The sequence below is a fragment of the Myodes glareolus genome, chromosome 24 (genome assembly GCF_982192425.1).
Source record: "Myodes glareolus chromosome 24, mMyoGla1.1, whole genome shotgun sequence".
Lineage (NCBI taxonomy): Eukaryota > Metazoa > Chordata > Mammalia > Rodentia > Cricetidae > Myodes > Myodes glareolus.
Window position 1 is genome coordinate 36,258,672 of NC_142049.1, and position 13,128 is coordinate 36,271,799.

General features: G+C 42.4%; 3 non-coding genes across 3 annotated transcripts; all 3 read right to left on the bottom strand.

The window, feature by feature from the left end:
* Positions 1-2,827: 2,827 nt before the first annotated feature.
* LOC148118049 (small nucleolar RNA SNORD109A) lies at positions 2,828-2,892 on the bottom strand. The gene has a single exon (XR_015736548.1). It is a non-coding gene; the product is annotated as a small nucleolar RNA SNORD109A (small nucleolar RNA).
* A 3,491-nt stretch (positions 2,893-6,383) lies between these two features.
* LOC148118050 (small nucleolar RNA SNORD109A) lies at positions 6,384-6,448 on the bottom strand. The gene has a single exon (XR_015736549.1). It is a non-coding gene; the product is annotated as a small nucleolar RNA SNORD109A (small nucleolar RNA).
* Positions 6,449-9,927: 3,479 nt separating this feature from the next.
* Positions 9,928-9,992, bottom strand: LOC148118051 (small nucleolar RNA SNORD109A). The gene has a single exon (XR_015736550.1). It is a non-coding gene; the product is annotated as a small nucleolar RNA SNORD109A (small nucleolar RNA).
* Positions 9,993-13,128: the final 3,136 nt, after the last annotated feature.

Below are 13,128 nucleotides of genomic sequence, written 5' to 3' on the forward strand. Positions count from 1 at the left end.
GAAATTCTCATCCTAGCAACCTCAACTTCATGGCTTTACCGTACTGTTATCATGAGAGGAAACGCAGCAGAACCAACAAAAAGAGGCAGCTATCACCAATGAATTAAAATTCAATTTCATGTTTGTTATGGAGTGTTCTGTGTTTCTGTGGCTCTTGGGACACCATGCACTTTTATTTTCAGGAAAATCTGCAAAGGTTCCCCTTCAAATTTCATATTAGGTTACTATTATATAGGAGTCCAGATTGGTTCCACACATTCTTAATTTTCAGATTTTAGATCAAATGCTTTCTGCCAAACATATATGATCAACCTGCTATTTGCAGAGGCTCTCCATGAAATCAGACATGCTCAGATGCACCAGGAACCTGGAGATCTGACAAAAGAGTTGTGAACCTCACAGGGAGACATTTCTGATTCACACCAATTAAAGTCAGAATAGCACAACACTTCTCTCGCTTCTCGGTGCGCTAAGAAGCTACATTCAAGGGTGGACCCTGTTGCAATTCTCAGGAAGAGGACTGCCCCAAAGGGGTGGAAAGAAGTGCTGGGTGAATGGAGGTCAGGTGAAAAACCCTTGGATCATGAGGTGCTTGAAAAGTGAGCATCTTACATGTACCATCCTTCCAAAGGATTGAAACTGACGGTGGTTTGAACAGACAGTTTTGAATACCCTTCACACAAAAGAGGTCAGTCAATTGATACGTATGCAGTCGATGGTAATGTTTCTTTACCTTTTCACCAGCTGGAGAGGGGCATTCCCCAAAGAGACCTAATATGTCAAAGGACTACAGAGTGATAGACTTGAGGATATGGGCAGGACCAAAGACATAATGGTCAGGAGAGTATCATCTTAGAAATTAGAGTTTGAGCAGTCACGAAGTCAAAGCTGCTGACTTTTAGAAATGCCCAGTGTTAGCAAAAATCAGTGAGTCCAAAGACAGAGACTCAGTGCTTACCTTTTCTGCACAAAGAATAGGACGATCTCTGGCTTTCTGTCCTGTAACAGTAGAGAAATAAGAGTTATCAGGGATGCGAAGTTCTCCGCACAACACTGTCTGCTTCGCCTTATGTGGATTACCTAGCAAACTCAACCTTTCCAACCAACATTTACCTGTTTATTCCTTCCTGTAGTTTTGCTTGTCTTATCATGACCCTTTCACTACTGTTTGCTTCTACTAATGCTGCCAGTCTCTGTCCTTTAGACCATAACCTAAGTGGAAACAATTGTTTTGCCTTTGATATACTCGTGGCAGATGGACAGTAGCATGGGGAGGACATGGCACATATGGCACCCACTCATTTGTCCTGACATCTTCTCTTCCACTTCTCCTAGCACACGGTATCTGCTTCACGAAGCATGAGGTCTAACAGTACCTATGAGGCTGCTTTCATATCTTTAAGAAGACATGGCCGAGCAAACATTTCCCTTGATGCGTATCATCCTCTGGTTCCTCCTGTGAAAAAGGTTTTCACCCTAGCACCGCGATGGCGTTATGGAATGAGGGATGAAACAGAGACATCCATCCAAAAGTAGACAATGTCTGGACTTTAGGCACTCCACTTAATCCCAAGAAAGGGAGCAGCTTTGAAAATGTAATGTTTGCAAGACTTATTTCTCTGAAGGATAGGAAATGACAACATTAACTAAACTGGTGGATGGCAATCATCCATTCCTTTCCTAAGTTCTGTTTCCGAATGACGTATGTCATTTCAAGAGAAGGAGGTGTTCTCCATTCGAATTCCCTTCCCATGTACAGTGTTGGTGATCGTAGACAATCCCTTGATCTTTTCTGAAACCTAGGGATTTTCTTTCATCGTGTGTGTGTGTGTGTGTGTGTGTGTGTGTGTGTGTTTTATATGAAGCCTACCTCTGAATCATTTTCTGCTAGATGGGAATTGGGTGCTGAGTGAAGTATTTGCCTTCCCCCCCTGTTCCATGTAAAAACTTCAGGTGTCTGCTGCATTCTTTACGCTCCTCGTGGGCATGCTTCCCATTTCTTTCCCCAGCTGATTGGTTTGGAGGCCTGGCTGGAAGTGAAACACTTGATGGACGTTGGAATTGTGTCTATGTGACAACCATACTCTTTGTGAATCTCTCAGCATGCAAATAGATCCAAACAATGTAAACAACGTGAAGGTCCCAACCTTTACAGAGGAGGCTGGTAAAAAGGCAGATTTGAACTGGACTTTATCAGAAGGTTCTCTCAGTTTTGAATGAGAAATTATGACAGAAAGAGAGGATCGCTGAGAATATCCAGATCTGAAAAGCAACTGGCTATGGTGACTGCTGTGTGATATGACCATTGACATGAAGAATTGATGCACCATGCAGGATTATGATCTATTCAGAGACAACAAAGAGAAAAGGAATGACTCTCTCAATATGGGAAAGCATCAGGCATTGCTGCCTACATTGGGAAAGGCACAGGAATTCAAAAGGTCTCCAAATTTTGCAGTCAGGGTGGGCACGAGTCCTGCCATCTCTTCTTGCCCTCATCCCATTGTATATTTATGGCCAATTCATCAGAGAGGATCATTGAGATTCTCTGTAATGAATTCACCGCTTCCAACTCTTTTGAGTCTTTCTTTCAGGCATGTAACAGCCCATACCTTCAACTCAATGTACCCTCTAGGGTCTAGTACAGTGCTTCTCAGAGGCAGAATATGGCCGCAAAGAGCTGGACAGATGTCGTAGACAGCAAACTGCTCATCTCTCAAAATTTAGGAGATCAAAGCCCGTCTGCACTCTAACTGTCTTCCATTAAAATGCAAGAGTGCTAGCCATGTTCTGGAAGCATCATGGTGGTCAAGATGGCCACTTCTCTGGACCTCAGAGGGGTTATGTGTGAGTCAATCAACGTCCTCAGAAACCTGTTGTCATCATCGATCCAGAGAAGGCAGCTTTTGACACATGAGCATTCCCAGTGACACTGGAAAGCAGTGAGAGATAGACTCTTTGGCTTTGAAGAGGAAGATCAGCATTGTGCAGCAGGCTTCTTTCTCAGGATCTCAACTGAGGTCAAGCATCAATGAGATCACAAAGACATTTTCTCCTATACTTTAGAGCCCATTTGTCATCAACACATATCAACACTCTACTGTGCCACACGAACCAAAAAAGAAAGATAAACACATCAAGAATTTTGAGGAGTCGAATTTGATCTTGACAACTAGCTTCATGGACAAAAAGAAGAAAAGTATAAAATAAAATGCACCAAAAATATAGGAGTGTACTTCATATGTTTCAAAGGGCAAAACTGGTACTGGATTTCTTGATTATCTAGTCAAGGTGGAAGGTTTTGATAGTTTGATATTCCTGCAACTTCAGTGTGTCTTCCTTATCATCACCATCATCATCATCATCATGATCATGATCATCATCATGATCATCCTCATCATCCTCATCCATCATCATCATCAATCATATGAACACCATCATCATTGTCTTATGCCTTATCCTCCTCCCTGTCTACCACACAATTCTTTCCTCAGTTTACCTTTATGGACATTGCAGTTATTCCCACAAGTTTCCAGGTTGATTTCATCATGAAATTCTCATCCTAGCAACCTCAACTTCATGGCTTTACCGTACTGTTATCATGAGAGGAAACGCAGCAGAACCAACAAAAAGAGGCAGCTATCACCAATGAATTAAAATTCAATTTCATGTTTGTTATGGAGTGTTCTGTGTTTCTGTGGCTCTTGGGACACCATGCACTTTTATTTTCAGGAAAATCTGCAAAGGTTCCCCTTCAAATTTCATATTAGGTTACTATTATATAGGAGTCCAGATTGGTTCCACACATTCTTAATTTTCAGATTTTAGATCAAATGCTTTCTGCCAAACATATATGATCAACCTGCTATTTGCAGAGGCTCTCCATGAAATCAGACATGCTCAGATGCACCAGGAACCTGGAGATCTGACAAAAGAGTTGTGAACCTCACAGGGAGACATTTCTGATTCACACCAATTAAAGTCAGAATAGCACAACACTTCTCTCGCTTCTCGGTGCGCTAAGAAGCTACATTCAAGGGTGGACCCTGTTGCAATTCTCAGGAAGAGGACTGCCCCAAAGGGGTGGAAAGAAGTGCTGGGTGAATGGAGGTCAGGTGAAAAACCCTTGGATCATGAGGTGCTTGAAAAGTGAGCATCTTACATGTACCATCCTTCCAAAGGATTGAAACTGACGGTGGTTTGAACAGACAGTTTTGAATACCCTTCACACAAAAGAGGTCAGTCAATTGATACGTATGCAGTCGATGGTAATGTTTCTTTACCTTTTCACCAGCTGGAGAGGGGCATTCCCCAAAGAGACCTAATATGTCAAAGGACTGCAGAGTGATAGACTTGAGGATATGGGCAGGACCAAAGACATAATGGTCAGGAGAGTATCATCTTAGAAATTAGAGTTTGAGCAGTCACGAAGTCAAAGATGCTGACTTTTAGAAATGCCCAGTGTTAGCAAAAATCAGTGAGTCCAAAGACAGAGACTCAGTGCTTACCTTTTCTGCACAAAGAATAGGACGATCTCTGGCTTTCTGTCCTGTAACAGTAGAGAAATAAGAGTTATCAGGGATGCTAAGTTCTCCGCACAACACTGTCTGCTTCGCCTTATGTGGATTACCTAGCAAACTCAACCTTTCCAACCAACATTTACCTGTTTATTCCTTCCTGTAGTTTTGCTTGTCTTATCATGACCCTTTCATTCCTGTTTGCTTCTACTAATGCTGCCAGTCTCTGTCCTTTAGACCATAACCTAAGTGGAAACAATTGTTTTGCCTTTGATATACTCCTGGCAGATGGACAGTAGCATGGGGAGGACATGGCACATATGGCTCACACTCATTTGTCCTGACATCTTCTCTTCCACTTCTCCTAGCACACGGTATCTGCTTCACGAAGCATGAGGTCTAACAGTACCTATGAGGCTGCTTTCATATCTTTAAGAAGACATGGCCGAGCAAACATTTCCCTTGATGCGTATCATCCTCTGGTTCCTCCTGTGAAAAAGATTTTCACCCTAGCACCGCGATGGCGTTATGGAATGAGGGATGAAACAGAGACATCCATCCAAAAGTAGACAATGTCTGGACTTTAGGCACTCCACTTAATCCCAAGAAAGGGAGCAGCTTTGAAAATGTAATGTTTGCAAGACTTATTTCTCTGAAGGATAGGAAATGACAACATTAACTAAACTGGTGGATGGCAATCATCCATTCCTTTCCTAAGTTCTGTTTCCGAATGACGTATGTCATTTCAAGAGAAGGAGGTGTTCTCCATTCGAATTCCCTTCCCATGTACAGTGTTGGTGATCGTAGACAATCCCTTGATCTTTTCTGAAACCTAGGGATTTTCTTTCATCGTGTGTGTGTGTGTGTGTGTGTGTGTGTGTGTGTGTGTGTGTGTTATATGAAGCCTACCTCTGAATCATTTTCTGCTAGATGGGAATTGGGTGCTGAGTGAAGTATTTGCCTTCCCCCCCTGTTCCATGTAAAAACTTCAGGTGTCTGCTGCATTCTTTACGCTCCTCGAGGGCATGCTTCCCATTTCTTTCCCCAGCTGATTGGTTTGGAGGCCTGGCTGGAAGTGAAACACTTGATGGACGTTGGAATTGTGTCTATGTGACAACCATACTCTTTGTGAATCTCTCAGCATGCAAATAGATCCAAACAATGTAAACAACGTGAAGGTCCCAACCTTTACAGAGGAGGCTGGTAAAAAGGCAGATTTGAACTGGACTTTATCAGAAGGTTCTCTCAGTTTTGAATGAGAAATTATGACAGAAAGAGAGGATCGCTGAGAATATCCAGATCTGAAAAGCAACTGGCTATGGTGACTGCTGTGTGATATGACCATTGACATGAAGAATTGATGCACCATGCAGGATTATGATCTATTCAGAGACAACAAAGAGAAAAGGAATGACTCTCTCAATATGGGAAAGCATCAGGCATTGCTGCCTACATTGGGAAAGGCACAGGAATTCAAAAGGTCTCCAAATTTTGCAGTCAGGGTGGGCACGAGTCCTGCCATCTCTTCTTGCCCTCATCCCATTGTATATTTATGGCCAATTCATCAGAGAGGATCATTGAGATTCTCTGTAATGAATTCACCGCTTCCAACTCTTTTGAGTCTTTCTTTCAGGCATGTAACAGCCCATACCTTCAACTCAATGTACCCTCTAGGGTCTAGTACAGTGCTTCTCAGAGGCAGAATATGGCCGCAAAGAGCTGGACAGATGTCGCAGACAGCAAACTGCTCATCTCTCAAAATTTAGGAGATCAAAGCCCGTCTGCACTCTAACTGTCTTCCCTTAAAATGCAAGAGTGCTAGCCATGTTCTGGAAGCATCATGGTGGTCAAGATGGCCACTTCTCTGGACCTCAGAGGGGTTATGTGTGAGTCAATCAACGTCCTCAGAAACCTGTTGTCATCATCGATCCAGAGAAGGCAGCTTTTGACACATGAGCATTCCCAGTGACACTGGAAAGCAGTGAGAGATAGACTCTTTGGCTTTGAAGAGGAAGATCAGCATTGTGCAGCAGGCTTCTTTCTCAGGATCTCAACTGAGGTCAAGCATCAATGAGATCACAAAGACATTTTCTCCTATACTTTAGAGCCCATTTGTCATCAACACATATCAACACTCTACTGTGCCACACGAACCAAAAAAGAAAGATAAACACATCAAGAATTTTGAGGAGTCGAATTTGATCTTGACAACTAGCTTCATGGACAAAAAGAAGAAAAGTATAAAATAAAATGCACCAAAAATATAGGAGTGTACTTCATATGTTTCAAAGGGCAAAACTGGTACTGGATTTCTTGATTATCTAGTCAAGGTGGAAGGTTTTGATAGTTTTATATTCCTGCAACTTCAGTGTGTCTTCCTTATCATCACCATCATCATCATCATCATGATCATGATCATCATCATGATCATCCTCATCATCCTCCTCCATCATCATCATCAATCATATGAACACCATCATCATTGTCTTATGCCTTATCCTCCTCCCTGTCTACCACACAATTCTTTCCTCAGTTTACCTTTATGGACATTGCAGTTATTCCCACAAGTTTCCAGGTTGCTTTCATCATGAAATTCTTATCCTAACAACCTCAACTTCATGGCTTTACCGTACTGTTATCATGAGAGGAAATGCAGCAGAACCAACAAAAAGAGGCAGCTATCACCAATGAATTAAAATTCAATTTCATGTTTGTTATGGAGTGTTCTGTGTTTCTGTGTCTCTTGGGACACCATGCACTTTTATTTTCAGGAAAATCTGCAAAGGTTCCCCTTCAAATTTCATATTAGGTTACTATTATATAGGAGTCCAGATTGGTTCCACACATTCTTATTTTTCAGATTTTAGATCAAATGCTTTCTGCCAAACATATATGATCAACCTGCTATTTGCAGAGGCTCTCCATGAAATCAGACATGCTCAGATGCACCAGGAACCTGGAGATCTGACAAAAGAGTTGTGAACCTCACAGGGAGACATTTCTGATTCACACCAATTAAAGTCAGAATAGCACAACACTTCTCTCGCTTCTCGGTGTGCTAAGAAGCTACATTCAAGGGTGGACCCTGTTGCAATTCTCAGGAAGAGGACTGCCCCAAAGGGGTGGAAAGAAGTGCTGGGTGAATGGAGGTCAGGTGAAAAACCCTTGGATCATGAGGTGCTTGAAAAGTGAGCATCTTACATGTACCATCCTTCCAAAGGATTGAAACTGACGGTGGTTTGAACAGACAGTTTTGAATACCCTTCACACAAAAGAGGTCAGTCAATTGATACGTATGCAGTCGATGGTAATGTTTCTTTACCTTTTCACCAGCTGGAGAGGGGCATTCCCCAAAGAGACCTAATATGTCAAAGGACTGCAGAGTGATAGACTTGAGGATATGGGCAGGACCAAAGACATAATGGTCAGGAGAGTATCATCTTAGAAATTAGAGTTTGAGCAGTCACGAAGTCAAAGATGCTGACTTTTAGAAATGCCCAGTGTTAGCAAAAATCAGTGAGTCCAAAGACAGAGACTCAGTGCTTACCTTTTCTGCACAAAGAATAGGACGATCTCTGGCTTTCTGTCCTGTAACAGTAGAGAAATAAGAGTTATCAGGGATGCTAAGTTCTCCGCACAACACTGTCTGCTTCGCCTTATGCGGAGTACCTAGCAAACTCAACCTTTCCAACCAACATTTACCTGTTTATTCCTTCCTGTAGTTTTGCTTGTCTTATCATGACCCTTTCATTCCTGTTTGCTTCTACTAATGCTGCCAGTCTCTGTCCTTTAGACCATAACCTAAGTGGAAACAATTGTTTTGCCTTTGATATACTCGTGGCATATGGACAGTAGCATGGGGAGGACATGGCACATATGGCTCCCACTCATTTGTCCTGACATCTTCTCTTCCACTTCTCCTAGCACACGGTATCTGCTTCACGAAGCATGAGGTCTAACAGTACCTATGAGGCTGCTTTCATATCTTTAAGAAGACATGGCCGAGCAAACATTTCCCTTGATGCGTATCATCCTCTGGTTCCTCCTGTGAAAAAGGTTTTCACCCTAGCACCGCGATGGCGTTATGGAATGAGGGATGAAACAGAGACATCCATCCAAAAGTAGACAATGTCTGGACTTTAGGCACTCCACTTAATCCCAAGAAAGGGAGCAGCTTTGAAAATGTAATGTTTGCAAGACTTATTTCTCTGAAGGATAGGAAATGACAACATTAACTAAACTGGTGGATGGCAATCATCCATTCCTTTCCTAAGTTCTGTTTCCGAATGACGTATGTCATTTCAAGAGAAGGAGGTGTTCTCCATTCGAATTCCCTTCCCATGTACAGTGTTGGTGATCGTAGACAATCCCTTGATCTTTTCTGAAACCTAGGGATTTTCTTTCATCGTGTGTGTGTGTGTGTGTGTGTGTGTGTGTGTTATATGAAGCCTACCTCTGAATCATTTTCTGCTAGATGGGAATTGGGTGCTGAGTGAAGTATTTGCCTTCCCCCCCTGTTCCATGTAAAAACTTCAGGTGTCTGCTGCATTCTTTACACTCCTCGTGGGCATGCTTCCCATTTCTTTCCCCAGCTGATTGGTTTGGAGGCCTGGCTGGAACTGAAACACTTGATGGACGTTGGAATTGTGTCTATGTGACAACCATACTCTTTGTGAATCTCTCAGCATGCAAATAGATCCAAACAATGTAAACAATGTGAAGGTCCCAACCTTTACAGAGGAGGCTGGTAAAAAGGCAGATTTGAACTGGACTTTATCAGAAGGTTCTCTCAGTTTTGAATGAGAAATTATGACAGAAAGAGAGGATCGCTGAGAATATCCAGATCTGAAAAGCAACTGGCTATGGTGACTGCTGTGTGATATGACCATTGACATGAAGAATTGATGCACCATGCAGGATTATGATCTATTCAGAGACAACAAAGAGAAAAGGAATGACTCTCTCAATATGGGAAAGCATCAGGCATTGCTGCCTACATTGGGAAAGGCACAGGAATTCAAAAGGTCTCCAAATTTTGCAGTCAGGGTGGGCACGAGTCCTGCCATCTCTTCTTGCCCTCATCCCATTGTATATTTATGGCCAATTCATCAGAGAGGATCATTGAGATTCTCTGTAATGAATTCACCGCTTCCAACTCTTTTGAGTCTTTCTTTCAGGCATGTAACAGCCCATACCTTCAACTCAATGTACCCTCTAGGGTCTAGTACAGTGCTTCTCAGAGGCAGAATATGGCCGCAAAGAGCTGGACAGATGTCGCAGACAGCAAACTGCTCATCTCTCAAAATTTAGGAGATCAAAGCCCGTCTGCACTCTAACTGTCTTCCCTTAAAATGCAAGAGTGCTAGCCATGTTCTGGAAGCATCATGGTGGTCAAGATGGCCACTTCTCTGGACCTCAGAGGGGTTATGTGTGAGTCAATCAACGTCCTCAGAAACCTGTTGTCATCATCGATCCAGAGAAGGCAGCTTTTGACACATGAGCATTCCCAGTGACACTGGAAAGCAGTGAGAGATAGACTCTTTGGCTTTGAAGAGGAAGATCAGCATTGTGCAGCAGGCTTCTTTCTCAGGATCTCAACTGAGGTCAAGCATCAATGAGATCACAAAGACATTTTCTCCTATACTTTAGAGCCCATTTGTCATCAACACATATCAACACTCTACTGTGCCACACGAACCAAAAAAGAAAGATAAACACATCAAGAATTTTGAGGAGTCGAATTTGATCTTGACAACTAGCTTCATGGACAAAAAGAAGAAAAGTATAAAATAAAATGCACCAAAAATATAGGAGTGTACTTCATATGTTTCAAAGGGCAAAACTGGTACTGGATTTCTTGATTATCTAGTCAAGGTGGAAGGTTTTGATAGTTTTATATTCCTGCAACTTCAGTGTGTCTTCCTTATCATCACCATCATCATCATCATCATGATCATGATCATCATCATGATCATCCTCATCATCCTCCTCCATCATCATCATCAATCATATGAACACCATCATCATTGTCTTATGCCTTATCCTCCTCCCTGTCTACCACACAATTCTTTCCTCAGTTTACCTTTATGGACATTGCAGTTATTCCCACAAGTTTCCAGGTTGCTTTCATCATGAAATTCTTATCCTAACAACCTCAACTTCATGGCTTTACCGTACTGTTATCATGAGAGGAAATGCAGCAGAACCAACAAAAAGAGGCAGCTATCACCAATGAATTAAAATTCAATTTCATGTTTGTTATGGAGTGTTCTGTGTTTCTGTGTCTCTTGGGACACCATGCACTTTTATTTTCAGGAAAATCTGCAAAGGTTCCCCTTCAAATTTCATATTAGGTTACTATTATATAGGAGTCCAGATTGGTTCCACACATTCTTATTTTTCAGATTTTAGATCAAATGCTTTCTGCCAAACATATATGATCAACCTGCTATTTGCAGAGGCTCTCCATGAAATCAGACATGCTCAGATGCACCAGGAACCTGGAGATCTGACAAAAGAGTTGTGAACCTCACAGGGAGACATTTCTGATTCACACCAATTAAAGTCAGAATAGCACAACACTTCTCTCGCTTCTCGGTGCGCTAAGAAGCTACATTCAAGGGTGGACCCTGTTGCAATTCTCAGGAAGAGGACTGCCCCAAAGGGGTGGAAAGAAGTGCTGGGTGAATGGAGGTCAGGTGAAAAACCCTTGGATCATGAGGTGCTTGAAAAGTGAGCATCTTACATGTACCATCCTTCCAAAGGATTGAAACTGACGGTGGTTTGAACAGACAGTTTTGAATACCCTTCACACAAAAGAGGTCAGTCAATTGATACGTATGCAGTCGATGGTAATGTTTCTTTACCTTTTCACCAGCTGGAGAGGGGCATTCCCCAAAGAGACCTAATATGTCAAAGGACTGCAGAGTGATAGACTTGAGGATATGGGCAGGACCAAAGACATAATGGTCAGGAGAGTATCATCTTAGAAATTAGAGTTTGAGCAGTCACGAAGTCAAAGATGCTGACTTTTAGAAATGCCCAGTGTTAGCAAAAATCAGTGAGTCCAAAGACAGAGACTCAGTGCTTACCTTTTCTGCACAAAGAATAGGACGATCTCTGGCTTTCTGTCCTGTAACAGTAGAGAAATAAGAGTTATCAGGGATGCTAAGTTCTCCGCACAACACTGTCTGCTTCGCCTTATGCGGAGTACCTAGCAAACTCAACCTTTCCAACCAACATTTACCTGTTTATTCCTTCCTGTAGTTTTGCTTGTCTTATCATGACCCTTTCATTCCTGTTTGCTTCTACTAATGCTGCCAGTCTCTGTCCTTTAGACCATAACCTAAGTGGAAACAATTGTTTTGCCTTTGATATACTCGTGGCATATGGACAGTAGCATGGGGAGGACATGGCACATATGGCTCCCACTCATTTGTCCTGACATCTTCTCTTCCACTTCTCCTAGCACACGGTATCTGCTTCACGAAGCATGAGGTCTAACAGTACCTATGAGGCTGCTTTCATATCTTTAAGAAGACATGGCCGAGCAAACATTTCCCTTGATGCGTATCATCCTCTGGTTCCTCCTGTGAAAAAGGTTTTCACCCTAGCACCGCGATGGCGTTATGGAATGAGGGATGAAACAGAGACATCCATCCAAAAGTAGACAATGTCTGGACTTTAGGCACTCCACTTAATCCCAAGAAAGGGAGCAGCTTTGAAAATGTAATGTTTGCAAGACTTATTTCTCTGAAGGATAGGAAATGACAACATTAACTAAACTGGTGGATGGCAATCATCCATTCCTTTCCTAAGTTCTGTTTCCGAATGACGTATGTCATTTCAAGAGAAGGAGGTGTTCTCCATTCGAATTCCCTTCCCATGTACAGTCTTGGTGATCGTAGACAATCCCTTGATCTTTTCTGAAACCTAGGGATTTTCTTTCATCGTGTGTGTGTGTGTGTGTGTGTGTGTGTGTGTGTGTTATATGAAGCCTACCTCTGAATCATTTTCTGCTAGATGGGAATTGGGTGCTGAGTGAAGTATTTGCCTTCCCCCCCTGTTCCATGTAAAAACTTCAGGTGTCTGCTGCATTCTTTACACTCCTCGTGGGCATGCTTCCCATTTCTTTCCCCAGCTGATTGGTTTGGAGGCCTGGCTGGAACTGAAACACTTGATGGACGTTGGAATTGTGTCTATGTGACAACCATACTCTTTGTGAATCTCTCAGCATGCAAATAGATCCAAACAATGTAAACAATGTGAAGGTCCCAACCTTTACAGAGGAGGCTGGTAAAAAGGCAGATTTGAACTGGACTTTATCAGAAGGTTCTCTCAGTTTTGAATGAGAAATTATGACAGAAAGAGAGGATCGCTGAGAATATCCAGATCTGAAAAGCAACTGGCTATGGTGACTGCTGTGTGATATGACCATTGACATGAAGAATTGATGCACCATGCAGGATTATGATCTATTCAGAGACAACAAAGAGAAAAGGAATGACTCTCTCAATATGGGAAAGCATCAGGCATTGCTGCCTACATTGGGAAAGGCACAGGAATTCAAAAGGTCTCCAAATTTTGCAGTCAGGGTGGGCACGAGTCCTGC